General features: G+C 45.2%; 1 long non-coding RNA gene across 1 annotated transcript; it reads left to right on the plus strand.

Moving 5' to 3' along the window:
• The first annotated feature begins 236 nt into the window (after positions 1-236).
• LOC112556804 lies at positions 237-11,223 on the plus strand. Its single transcript, XR_003097818.1, has 2 exons — positions 237-469; positions 8,737-11,223. It is a non-coding gene; the product is annotated as an uncharacterized LOC112556804 (long non-coding RNA).
• Positions 11,224-11,852: the final 629 nt, after the last annotated feature.

An 11,852-nucleotide genomic window follows, 5' to 3' on the forward strand; every position in this document is an offset into this window, starting at 1 on the left:
TGCAGCCTTATCGTAGCTGTCGCTAGGCTGAGGCGAGGACAGCGGCGACACCACAACACCTGTGCCGTGTGCTGGCGGGTGGCTGATACAGCGTGTGTCTGGGGCCCTGCACACACCACCCCGCCACACCTCGCGCTCGGAAATCTTTGGTTCCACCGCTTCGATACCTTCACTACAATCATGTTTGTACCTGTTCGATGGAAACCGCTCCGATTTTCTGGCTATATAAGCACCGGCCGTTACTTACCTAGTCTATGTACGGTACCGAGATATACGGGTGGCTGGCGTACAGGGTTGGCAGGCCTGCGGGTGGGGGCGACGTGAGGTGGGGTGGATGTCGCAGGCCTGTGATCTTGTGAGTCGCTGTAAGTCACCAACACACCGACCGCTAGCAGCTTAGAACAGCAGATGAAAGAAACCGCCGATATTTTCCGATCATAATTGTTGAGCAGCAAACATCAACTTACAGGTACGTTTCAATCATTTCTTTCGGATGTCGACTGACATGTTTCGCACTGATTTCACATATTTTGTGCCTGTGTCATTTTTTTAACACCAAACGTAATGGAAAATTCATTCAGAAAATCTCAAACTTAAGTTTAAAATTATCAAAGGTGATTAACAAATCAGCGGAAATTTTTTTTTTAATTAACGGTTTTTATTCGTCGTTCATTAAAAAGAAACTCCAGCGAAATTAGTCTAAAACACTTAAAAGAGAAAATGATATCAACTAACATCTGCACTCTCCAATGTTGTGGAGACAATACTAAAATGTAAATTTAAATGTGTCGAAGAATTTCCGAGGACAGAACCCAAGCCGGTCTTTCTGACAGTGTCGGCATGTCGATGTTCTTTTTGTTACAAAGGTTCCACATGCATCAGTAGCTTTGCCCTCTCTCATTTGCATGCAACACGCCGCTCCACCAATCGCAAACAAACAGTTGTGAGGAACAGTTCCACAAAATGTGACTTTGCTCCACGCCGCGTGGTCTTCAGGCTGACATTAGCTCCAGCAACAAATAAAATAACTCAGACTGAAACTGTGACGGTGTTGTGAGCATGCAATGCGGGTGTCGACTTCTCGTGGGGTGGCCGTGCACCCCAGTAATCATCTCACTCAGTTTTTTCATTTTCCTCCGGCCTCTCACTGTGGTCCCATCGGTGCTGTCCGTGCCCTCGGTGTGAACTGAATGAACTGATAGGGTGAATAATTGTGTGTGTGTTGTTTGTAATTATGCACGTGATTGTGAGTTTACAGAAACATTTTTTTTTAATTAAAATTTATGTTCGGTTGTTTTTTACTAATCTACTTTGTTCCGTTTAATCTACCTGTGAGATGCAATCGTACTTCATGTCCACCGCGAGGTTTCTAATGTTTCTGTGAAGGTTTATTGGTAATCTTGACACGAGTTTGGTGGTCAGGTCATTGTGCAGCCTCGCAAACTCTTTCTGACTTAACTTTTTTTAAAAAGTGAAACAGCTACATAAAGAACTGGAAATTTTTTCACTCGGCTATAAACATCCTAGTCCCTGTAAGCCTTTACTCGTGGAGCTAGTTACCTTGTTTCAAGCTGTGACGAGTAGACTAAGGTGGAAATGATATCCCTCGACAAGATGGCGCTTCTTAATGATTTTAAGTCTAAGCTTGGAACTTTACAGTCCAGTGACTTTGTATTCCTTACTTACGACTGCCATGGTAACAGTCCGACCACAAACGATGTCTGCTACAGAAAGTAAGCTCACACTAATGATTATCGTTGTTTACAAAAGTAAGACAAAATAAACAGATTTTAAAGCAAGGCCCCTTCAAAGTTTGAGGATGTGCTTTCTTGTATTTCGTGGCTTCTCCATACCCTGGCTTCAGTGTCTGAGTGTGTAAAGATGGAGTGTTGATGCTTTGTTACCCCATGTGCTGCTAGTGTCATGAGTTGGTCACGTGATGTGGAGCCGTGACATGATCCGACCACAGACTGGTCACCTTAACAAACATCCTCGTTAAGGACGTGTCGTGTCCGTGTCCATTAAGCGAGGTGTTCAGCTCCTGTGTGAGGCGGAGACAGTCACACCCGAGGTTTACCCTCAGACTACAGCTCGAGGCAGGACCTCGCTCGCTCTCAGGTGCGTCGTGTCCCAACTCGCTTTTGGCCACCCGTTAATTAAGTCACGAAGCACGAACCCTACCCATACATTAAGTGTTAACGGGTGGAAAGAACTTATCATAAATTATCTTTTTTTATTAAAAGTTCTAGCCATTCCCAACCTTGCAGTGTACGGTGCAAACAGACCCATTAACATGGCAATAAAAACGTCTAGTAATTTCTATAGCTCTGTTGTGTCATCCACCCGTATTGAATGAGTTGCCGATGTTATGCTAATCATTTAAGATGAATTCTTTAATGAGGCATTGACTCAGGGTTAGAGTACCACGCATGACTCCTCCTTTCTCTCTCACACACACACACACACGCAGACACGTGAATGCGAAGACGTAGATGCACATACATTCTCTCTCACACCCACACACACATAGGTACAACACAGGCTTAACACAGGTTTAACCACGTGCAAGGGTTTATCGCTCAGTCCGCTGTAATTAGCGCGAGGGCGGGTCCCACAGTCCGCTAATGACTGGCTTCGGTGGCCAGGCTATCGACTGCAGCGACAACGGGTACGTCACAGCGTCACAGCTGACTGACCACAGGCTGGGTGGGAGGGGCGTGAGCACAGGCAGCGGGTACCTACTGAGGTCTTTGGCGGCGTGACGACGTGTGCCTCCCTACAGACGCAGCCGGGTGGTGCACGTGACGAGAGCTCAGCAGACTCTCGGGAAAACCAAATCTCGTCTGTTGACGACTTGCGGACTGTGTCTGTCTGTCACGAGACACTGGCGATGAAAGTGCGTGGTTGTGTATGGGGTATGTGACGTGTGCGTGATTATGGTAATATAGATTAGTCAGCGTACCTCCTCCGCTCACTTTCACTTTTATTCTTTTATTCTTTCCATCCTACCTTCTTTGCCTTTTAGAAGTTTTCCGTACGACTGTGGACTATCAATCCCAATATTATCATATCTATTTTGCTAAACGCATCATCGGTACCCGGTCTATTTACACCCGAGACCCTCGTTAAATACCCGTAATAAAGAGACCTGTCGCCTCCCCTCCCCTTCTCCCACCCGCTTGAAAACACCCCATTGCTTGACTCCAGACATCAAACATGTTTGAAACCCGGGTAGGTGGGCGTACGCTGGCACCTGTCCACCCCAGAGACCCTTTCCTTGTCTGAAAAGCCATTAGGATCAAGGGATATGCTTACTCAGACGGTATAACCCGGTTGTGTCAAAATCAATCATTTCCACCCGGCTACAAGAACACCCGCACGGTCGCCGGCTGGGGTCTCGCGGTTTTCTCGTGTCGCGAGCAATGCCGGGACCGCCGGGCCGCTTCCCACTCGTGAAATCAGAGATTAGAGAAGAGCAGTCTACACACTTGGACGAAACTAAGAAAAGTGTGCTCCTCCCTGTTTCTGGGAGCTCGGAGCGGACTGTGGGAGGGACTGGCCTGTGAATAACCATCGCATGCACGTGCACACACATACATCGACCTTAGGTGTTACAGCAATTAGATAAAAATAAGTCTTTACACTTGTAGGATAACTGTGCAATGTAGCTCCTCCAGTCACTGACTGTCCTTACTAACAATTTCAGACTTTGTTGTATAAATTTGTTTGTCCCTTCCCCTCCCCAGCCCTCTGTTGTCAACCGTCACGGCATGGCCACATCACACGTCCTTCACTCATTCTCTGACTAATGTCACGCATGAATACAATCATTTCAGAAGCAATAAATCGACAGTTGACAGTAGAATCACAGCTGGCAGAAAGCACCCCAGGGCCAAGCCGGGTACTCGGACTACTCCGGATGATTGAGAATTGCAGTGTGTGGATGACAAAGGACAACTGGTGCAACGTATTGTGTAAATGTATTTTGACACACCTCACCCATTTCTCTACCTGTGGCTAACGGGGTGCCAGGCACCCTACCTTGACCACCCGTCAGAAGACAAATGTCACTGACCGCCCTGAGTGTCACACAAAATAAAAATGAGAGAGATATTTCTTTTGTGTCGCAGAGATCATGATGTCCGTTACCACTGGTTTTCGTCTGTCCACCGGCGATACAGTATCTAAAAGATATTTTAAGTGTTTGAGCTTGATAGGTCAACAGCAGAGGTCAGAACAGTTTTCACTCTTATCATTCATTCGTTTCCAGCATTCCAGTGCTTCTTTCCCACGTCCTCTTCTTGTATTGTTTTCTTGTATTGTTTCCCTCTATGCTGGCTGCTTTGTTACCCCAGTGATTATTTTTCTGCTCACTGGAGTGTGTCGACGGCCTCGAACACGACATTGTTTGAGAGAACAGCCACGTGCACGCACTGACCTGATGGACAGGACGTGACTGGTCAGTGTTTCCCTTGTCAGAATATTCTACAATGCGCACCACACTCCGGAACTCTCATGCCTTCATTCTTTCACATCCTCTAACTGCATAAAATCCTCTTCTGAGCTTCTAACCTTAGTAAAAAAAAAAAAAAAAAAAAAAAAAAAAAAAACAACCCAGAGTTCTGTCATCGTTCTGTTCCTTTTCTGCGTCCCATTGACTTACTGGTGGCTGGGACAAAGAGTTAGATGGTGTTGAAGACAGGAGTGCCTCTTGGCATTTAAAACTTTTTCTAGGAACAAAAACTCTGGGGCAAAGAATCCAAGTGTCTAAAATAGAATTTTAACAAATAATAGTAGCAGTGAGGGAAAGCGATTTTTTATTTTACGGTGTTTCGCAGCGAGGTTCTTTGTGATTTGAGGGCGAAGGTTCGCACCCCATTGTAAGGTATAAAGTTCGGAAATTCCATAGTTCTTCAAACGAGAAGGTCGGATGACACAAACAGATAAACTCTGTTCTACTGATAATGGACACTTTGACATGTAATGTCTTCTTAAACGATCAAATTACCGACTGAACAGTTCAAAACCATAAACACCCTCGACATGCGAGCGTCCTGTGTCTGTCACATGACTTGGGCAACGGATTCCGGATGTGTGCGAACATTCGACTGTAAGGGTCTACCGATGCACCAGACTAGTTGTCCCACCAACGGATGGTGTCTGCAGACCCACAACTTTCTCATAACCTGAGGAACAGTCAGTCACAATGGCCCAGTGACAGGTCCTCAGGTGCACAAAGGACGCCCTCGCCCCTCTCCTCCGTCTGACTGTCCGCAGTTGGCCGCCGGCTCAAAGGGCGGCCAGGGATCAATCGCAGGTGCAATAAGTTGCTGTCTAATGAACATAGTTTTGCCGACTGAGGCACGCTTCTTGGTAACACAGGTAACAGCGAGTGTGGGAACCTGTGTCTCCGCCAACCGCCAGCACAGCCAGGGTGGCTTTCCCCCGCGGGTAACAATGCTCCACGTTGTCTTCATTGCAATGTGGATTTTTCTAAATCACTTTCAGACAGACGGTTTCCCCATAAGCGCATTCCATAAAGGACAGCACAATCACTTCTAAAAAAAAAAAAAAAGAAAAAAACAATAACAGAGAACTCGTTTGTCTTGAGTGACGGAATGCTCATGCACGTTGAGATTTTCAGCATGCCCTCCATCTTTTGTCAACAAATGCAGACAATGTGTCGGTTAAAAAAAAAAAACAACCCGCAGCTATTGTTAGTTTCGAGAGTAGAATTCATCGGAGGTAGCTGTGATTTGCAAACAAAGGGACTGGGGGAGAGGGCCGAGTCTCACGCAGCCGTCAACGTCAGACTTGGCGGCGTCACGTAAGAAGAGCGTGTCTGTGCTCGTAAGAGAGACGTCTGTGACGTGTGAGCACGTAGTGACGTCTTGGACGCTGAACGACAAGTTACTAGCCTCGGGTGCAGATGTGAGATACGCAAAGCATCACGTACTCGACGTTTTAGGCACGTAAAGAGTGAGCACGTGACAGGCAGGTTAAGAGTCAGGCAGGTCTGGGTGACGTCACAATATCGCCATTGTTTTAACAGCGTGCATATTAAATAGTACAACACAATGTGAGAAAATACAAAACGTTAAATACAGCTTTAACATATCTTTCTCGAATAAATTGAGTTGATAGAGTTGCGAGCCCCGGTACAAACAGTGTGCGGTTATCTGCCGTTGTCCCTCCGTAAACTACGTCACCTGTTTATTAATGAACGAGGTGTTACAAAAACTAACGAGAGTGTCGTCTCTCTTTCTGCGTATATACATATTACATATATGTTTGTTTATAGATGCGAAAGATGTGACAGCTGCAAGAGAAAGAGAGGGACGAGGAGAATAAAGTACACGTGGCCTCTACTTTCGAGATTTTAAAGTGCTTACAGCCATGAACTTATCTTTCTATGTTTTTTACTTAAGCCATGAACGGTTACACGAATAAATAAACAGATACGGACACAAACACACCAACAGATGACAGTCATTTATAGACTTGCCCTCCTGGACCTTCTGCACGTGGAATGTTTACAGGAAAAGTGCGTGTCTAAGTGTTCTGGAGTTTGAGAGGTGAGATAGAGGGAGGAAGGAACAGTGGGATGGGGAGGGAGGGGAGGATAAAAAGGCTTCAAATACAATAGGGCGACCTGACGACCCGGTGATATGCTAATCAGATGTATGCAAAATTGGAAGCCTCGTCTTCTGTCTTCGTAAAGCAACGACCAGAGATCGAGGTTTTTTTTTTCTGGAGACTGATGTTTCAAGCAAGGCCAGTCTGACTCACCCCACAGAGCGAAATACAAACACAAGATGTATGAATATTTATAGGATGTTTTGTTGGTTCAAATGGAGGTAAGCCATTGATTTCGCAGACGTTAACTTTCAAGCAGACATGATTCACACTTGCTTAAGAAAGCATGGCAGACGAAGAGAAGAGGGAGAAGGAACACAGGTAATAGATTATAGCTACCTGTGGCCAGAGGCTGGATAGCAATGAACAAATCTTCTGACACTGCATTTGTAAAGACGAGCGAAGCACGAAATAAAGATCGCTATAATGAGTGTAAAGGTGTCATCGGGAAGGCATTGGACAGCGGAAGAAAGGAAGGCAGAGGATACGGACGTGTAGGAGGAGCAAGCTAAACACCGAACCAACAACCAAACACAGGGCTGGCACGACAGGACGGGGTCAAGAAAGCTAAACACTTAACTAATAGCCGAATCTGTGGTGATGTCGGTTATGAAGGCGAGGCACGCTTGCACCGTGTGTCTGTCCAACACCCAGACCTGTGAGGTGGAGGGTTTGTTGACATCTCCACGCAATCACCATTCACCTTCACTCCTTTCCAACCTCGTGTCCCCCTCGTTCTTCGACTGCTTTCACCCCCACCCCAATATAACCACCATACACTGGAGTACAGGCATTGAAAGACCTATTCTGCAAGTCCCGTTACTCTCGGGGCGATGTCCTGTCACGCGGAACGCCGCGCGGTGAATGGCGGCAGACAGCCGCGCTTTGTCCACCGCTGCACCAAGTCCTTCAACTCTGTCATTACCTGCTCGTGCGTGACGAAGTATACCTCCGTGGTCTTTGCAGACCCTGGACGTTGTGCCGAATCTGTCACAACATGAAGTCTGACAAAAATTATCCTCTAATTATTTTCTTCGCCTCCGATGTTGTCGATCTTATCTGTCGCTGTGTCGACGTGTAGAGACTCGTTTTGTGCAGGGGATCGTCGAGGACCCTCACTTTGACCCAGTGATTAATTAAATGGGTGGTTTCTTAACAATTACATCTTCTAAGGAAAGTGCTGTTCCAAATGAAGTGCTTACATCCCGGTAAAGTAATTTTTGTAAACGTGAAGAATTTCTGTTGGCATTAGTCGGGCGAGGATTTGTTGCCCCGAGCAACAAGAAAGGCAGTGTCGGAGTCGGCGAGATACGAACCTCGAGGGTTTTTTTTTTTTTGAGTAAGGGAGCTCTTAGCAGACATCAGTGAAGTGTAACCACTTGAGATTAACGACAAATAACAGAAGCAAGGACTGACACGATCATCTTGACAATAGCAGCTCCACTCTCTTGGTGAGCAAATAGACTTACACACAGTCGCAGTCGTCTGCCTGGGGTACAGCACGTGATGAACACGGAATGACGATCTCATCGACGTCAGCGATGCTTACAAAGATAATTATCACAAGGTGTAACAAGCTGTCACAAGCTATCACAAGATATCACAGGATCAGCCGATGACACTGTCAAGAAGCACAGAGCGAGTGCCAGACCCACAGAGCGACTGTAGACAAGGATGTGTCACCCCGGGTGTGTGTCCCGAGGACGGAGAGAAACGGTCACGCCTGTAGTTCACATCTCGTTGATGCTCACATCACAGCCTGCAAACGTCGTCTAACCTGCAAGTCGTCAGGGTTTCTCTGTCTGATGGCTATGTCACTCTCTTGCAACTAAATTCCTGGTTTTATTTTTCCTTTGGTTAATGAAGGAAACGAAGTGGATGAAAGCAAGAGATTTTTTGCACGGCCGGCAAAGACCTACCTTTACGACACTTACTAACTGACATTTATAAGTTTACAGAATCGTTCTTTGAGTTATTTCATGTACAGGGCTTTTAGAATTTTACTGGTTTTTCTTTAAAACCATGTTTTCCTTTCTTTCTTGTTCTTTCTTTCCATCCCTGCTTGCAGGACGTTCATATGTCTGTTATTCTATGTTGCAGAAGACAGCATGCCAGGGTAAACCCGTACAACACGATCTTCCCAAACGGACATTCACCAGGAACGAGCCACATGACGTCATGTTGGCGGAAGTGTCTGAAGAACAACGTCACCAGCAGCGCTTACGATGAGAACACCCACGTGTGACGTCAGTGAGGGAGATCGTCATGAGCTTGCTCTCAGCTCCACCAACCTGTCCACGTGATCGCCTTTACAAAGCTCGGTTATTTCTGGCGCTGAGTCACCTGACTCGTAGTTCCACAACATCGGCGACTCCCGACTTCCAGGAGAGCAGGTGGGCAGACGAGAAGAACATACACGAAAGGACAGACAACAGTAAATATCCAAGCTGAACAAGTACAAGAAACCAGTAACAGACATTCCAGTAAGTGCCAAAATGGTTGACGTCTCCACTTGCTAACTCCAAGTACAATACAAGTAGCAGTATTTTGAAATTATCCTTGCTTGTGTACCAGTGGAGTAGAGCAGGGTTAGCTGGAAAACACGATCTGAGGTAGAGTAGAAACAATGTCTTATGTTTGAATACCTCGTCAGGAACCTCTCCCCAGAGGACATTTTTTTTCTGTGTGAAATGCAAGAAGCTAAATAATACATCAAAGGAAATTAAAGAATTTTAAAAACGTTAATAATAAATTTATAAATGAAAAGTGAAAGGAATTTACAAACGTCTCGTCCTGTGGTAATCTGACAGGTACAAAAAGTGAACCCATAATGTTATGGATATTATGAATTTTAGGTCAACAACGGCATTGAAGATGGTTGATACTGCAATGATTGTGGGATTACTTAGAGTTCTGTATCGAAATTTAAATCAAAGCTTAACTGTTGATTGTATTCAAACAAGCGGGTACTCACGGCCAGTGTGACATCTGCTTGGGGAGGACCTATGGACCACAAATGTCTCACAAACAACGATGTCTCGCAAAGCTGGGGAGGGGGATAGCTTACATGTTTTATATTGTGTAGTGTGTAAGTAATATTGTGTACGTTCGTATGACAGAAAGAAGTGAGCTGTGTCGGTATTAACCCTAACCATGATCTAACATGTGTATATTTTGTCCAGCAGTACAAACTGCTTCCAGGAGGCCTTATCGCATCCGTCCAGTAACTGTACATAGACGAAAACTGATTTATTTATCTCCAGGTTGTGCCCTGTATTGAGAGAGAGAAGAGTAGAAGGAATGAATGGGTGAAAGGGTTTATGTGAAGATGTGAGAATATGTATTTTTGTTGTCACTGTCGCGATGACAACGGGTGTGTAGCCCGATGTAGGTGCGCTCGCCCTTATCCAAGCCGTCCTCTTGTATAGTACACGAAGAGAAACTGTACATAGCCTTGTAATTATTGCTAGCCACCATGTATATTATCCATCACCTCATTCGTATATTCTAACACCAGTGACTGCATTCCACTCAAATCCTACAAATCGTGCCTTAAATCTTCAGTAGCAGCAAAACGGTTAACACTTGTGACAGGTGAGTCAGGGATGCAGGACCAACGGTTGTCTGACAGGTGTGGCGTCTGTCTACCTGAACAACCAGGTGACTACAAACTGATTTCACCGGGTCAATGTTCTGATAGGTCAATCCCCAACCACAGGGGTTGTTCACATACTGCTTGAGACCTCAAGTGCCTTAAAGTAAGGGTGGAGGGGATGTGACAAGTTTGTGTAACAGTAACACACTGATGCAAGTGAATGACTAACTACTGACGACAGATTAAACATGGGCTCAAAATAGTTGACTATGAAAAATCAGACTCTTCTCACATTAGTCTATAAGTCATTTGCTAGAAAGGAATGGAAATAATAAATAGACACAAAACAAACTATTATCTACAATCCTAAGCCTATAAATATTTCGTCCTTTGAAGATGAAGTAAGAACTCGAGCAGACCATCCCGACTTTGTCTACAGTGTAGGAAGACATCCACAAAGTGTTTTAACTACTAAGTGTTAGTGTGTCCGTGGACAGCAATCAGCTGGTCAATGATGCATGCCCCCCTCTCGTCCATTTGTAGCCATCCATCGGTCCATCGTTAATTAGTGTTGTAATTGTCATAATTCGAAGGACGAGCATCCTTCGGCTCACAAAAGCCAGACCTGTGATAAAGATTGATAACAGGAGTTATCAAGTGTACAAAACCTCAATCATCTAGGACATGTTAGTCAACGACAAGGACGACTCACATGACGTGAGATACTATTTATAGCCTTCTTTCTTTTCCTACTTTCGTATTCTCTTCCTGGTTAGACATTTGATGTGAACGCTTGAGGCCTTATGGATCGTTTGTGTATTTTCTATGAATTAGACAAAAATATAGATGTGAAACATGAGATATAAGAGCCAATGGCATGTACTCCTATTGTAATTTTTGTAATGATTCTTCTCATTGCTGTATTAAAGATTTTTGTGGATGCTGTTCAGAGTGGACATGAGAATTAAAGCACTGGGTGTTTCAAAAACAAATTAGTGGTGTATATCTTTTTCACCTGCATGTCTGTGAGTGATCTGCACATGGTACCCGAGCAACATCGTGCCCTACAAATGTACCTGAGCAAGATTGTACCCTACACATAGTAAAAAATCACAGAGTAGGAGCAAGATGTGGTTTGCTGGCTTTGTTTATAACACACTTTGCTAATGTTTGTTTGCAAATCGTTTTATTAAGAGAGAAATTAAACATGAGTAGAAAGCGAGATTCCAACTTGCAATCATGGATCAACAGACCAACAAAGACAGACACAGAGGCTTGACCAGAGACAGACACGTCACAAAGATGACAGATGAGATAACAGACTGACAGACCAGAGTCAGCAGACATGGAACCAGACAAGAAGATGACTAGGCAAGTAGAAGGACATAGAGGACAAACGGGAGGCTGTGGCCTGGCTGGAAGCTAGTCCCGTCACTGTAATCGTATTAATGCGCTGAGACATGTGACGTCTCCTCCGTGACGTGCAGCGGGAGGGTGAGTCAGCTCCCCCGTGTCTGCTCAACGTGCCGGCCTGAAAAGACTTGGCGCCTGGCATTGGTGTGTGTGGACTGCCTTCTTAACCCCAGTCTTTCCATTCACACCTGCTCAACCCGAGAGGTTA

The sequence above is a fragment of the Pomacea canaliculata genome, linkage group LG2, assembly GCF_003073045.1.
Source record: "Pomacea canaliculata isolate SZHN2017 linkage group LG2, ASM307304v1, whole genome shotgun sequence".
NCBI classification, from domain to species: domain Eukaryota; kingdom Metazoa; phylum Mollusca; class Gastropoda; order Architaenioglossa; family Ampullariidae; genus Pomacea; species Pomacea canaliculata.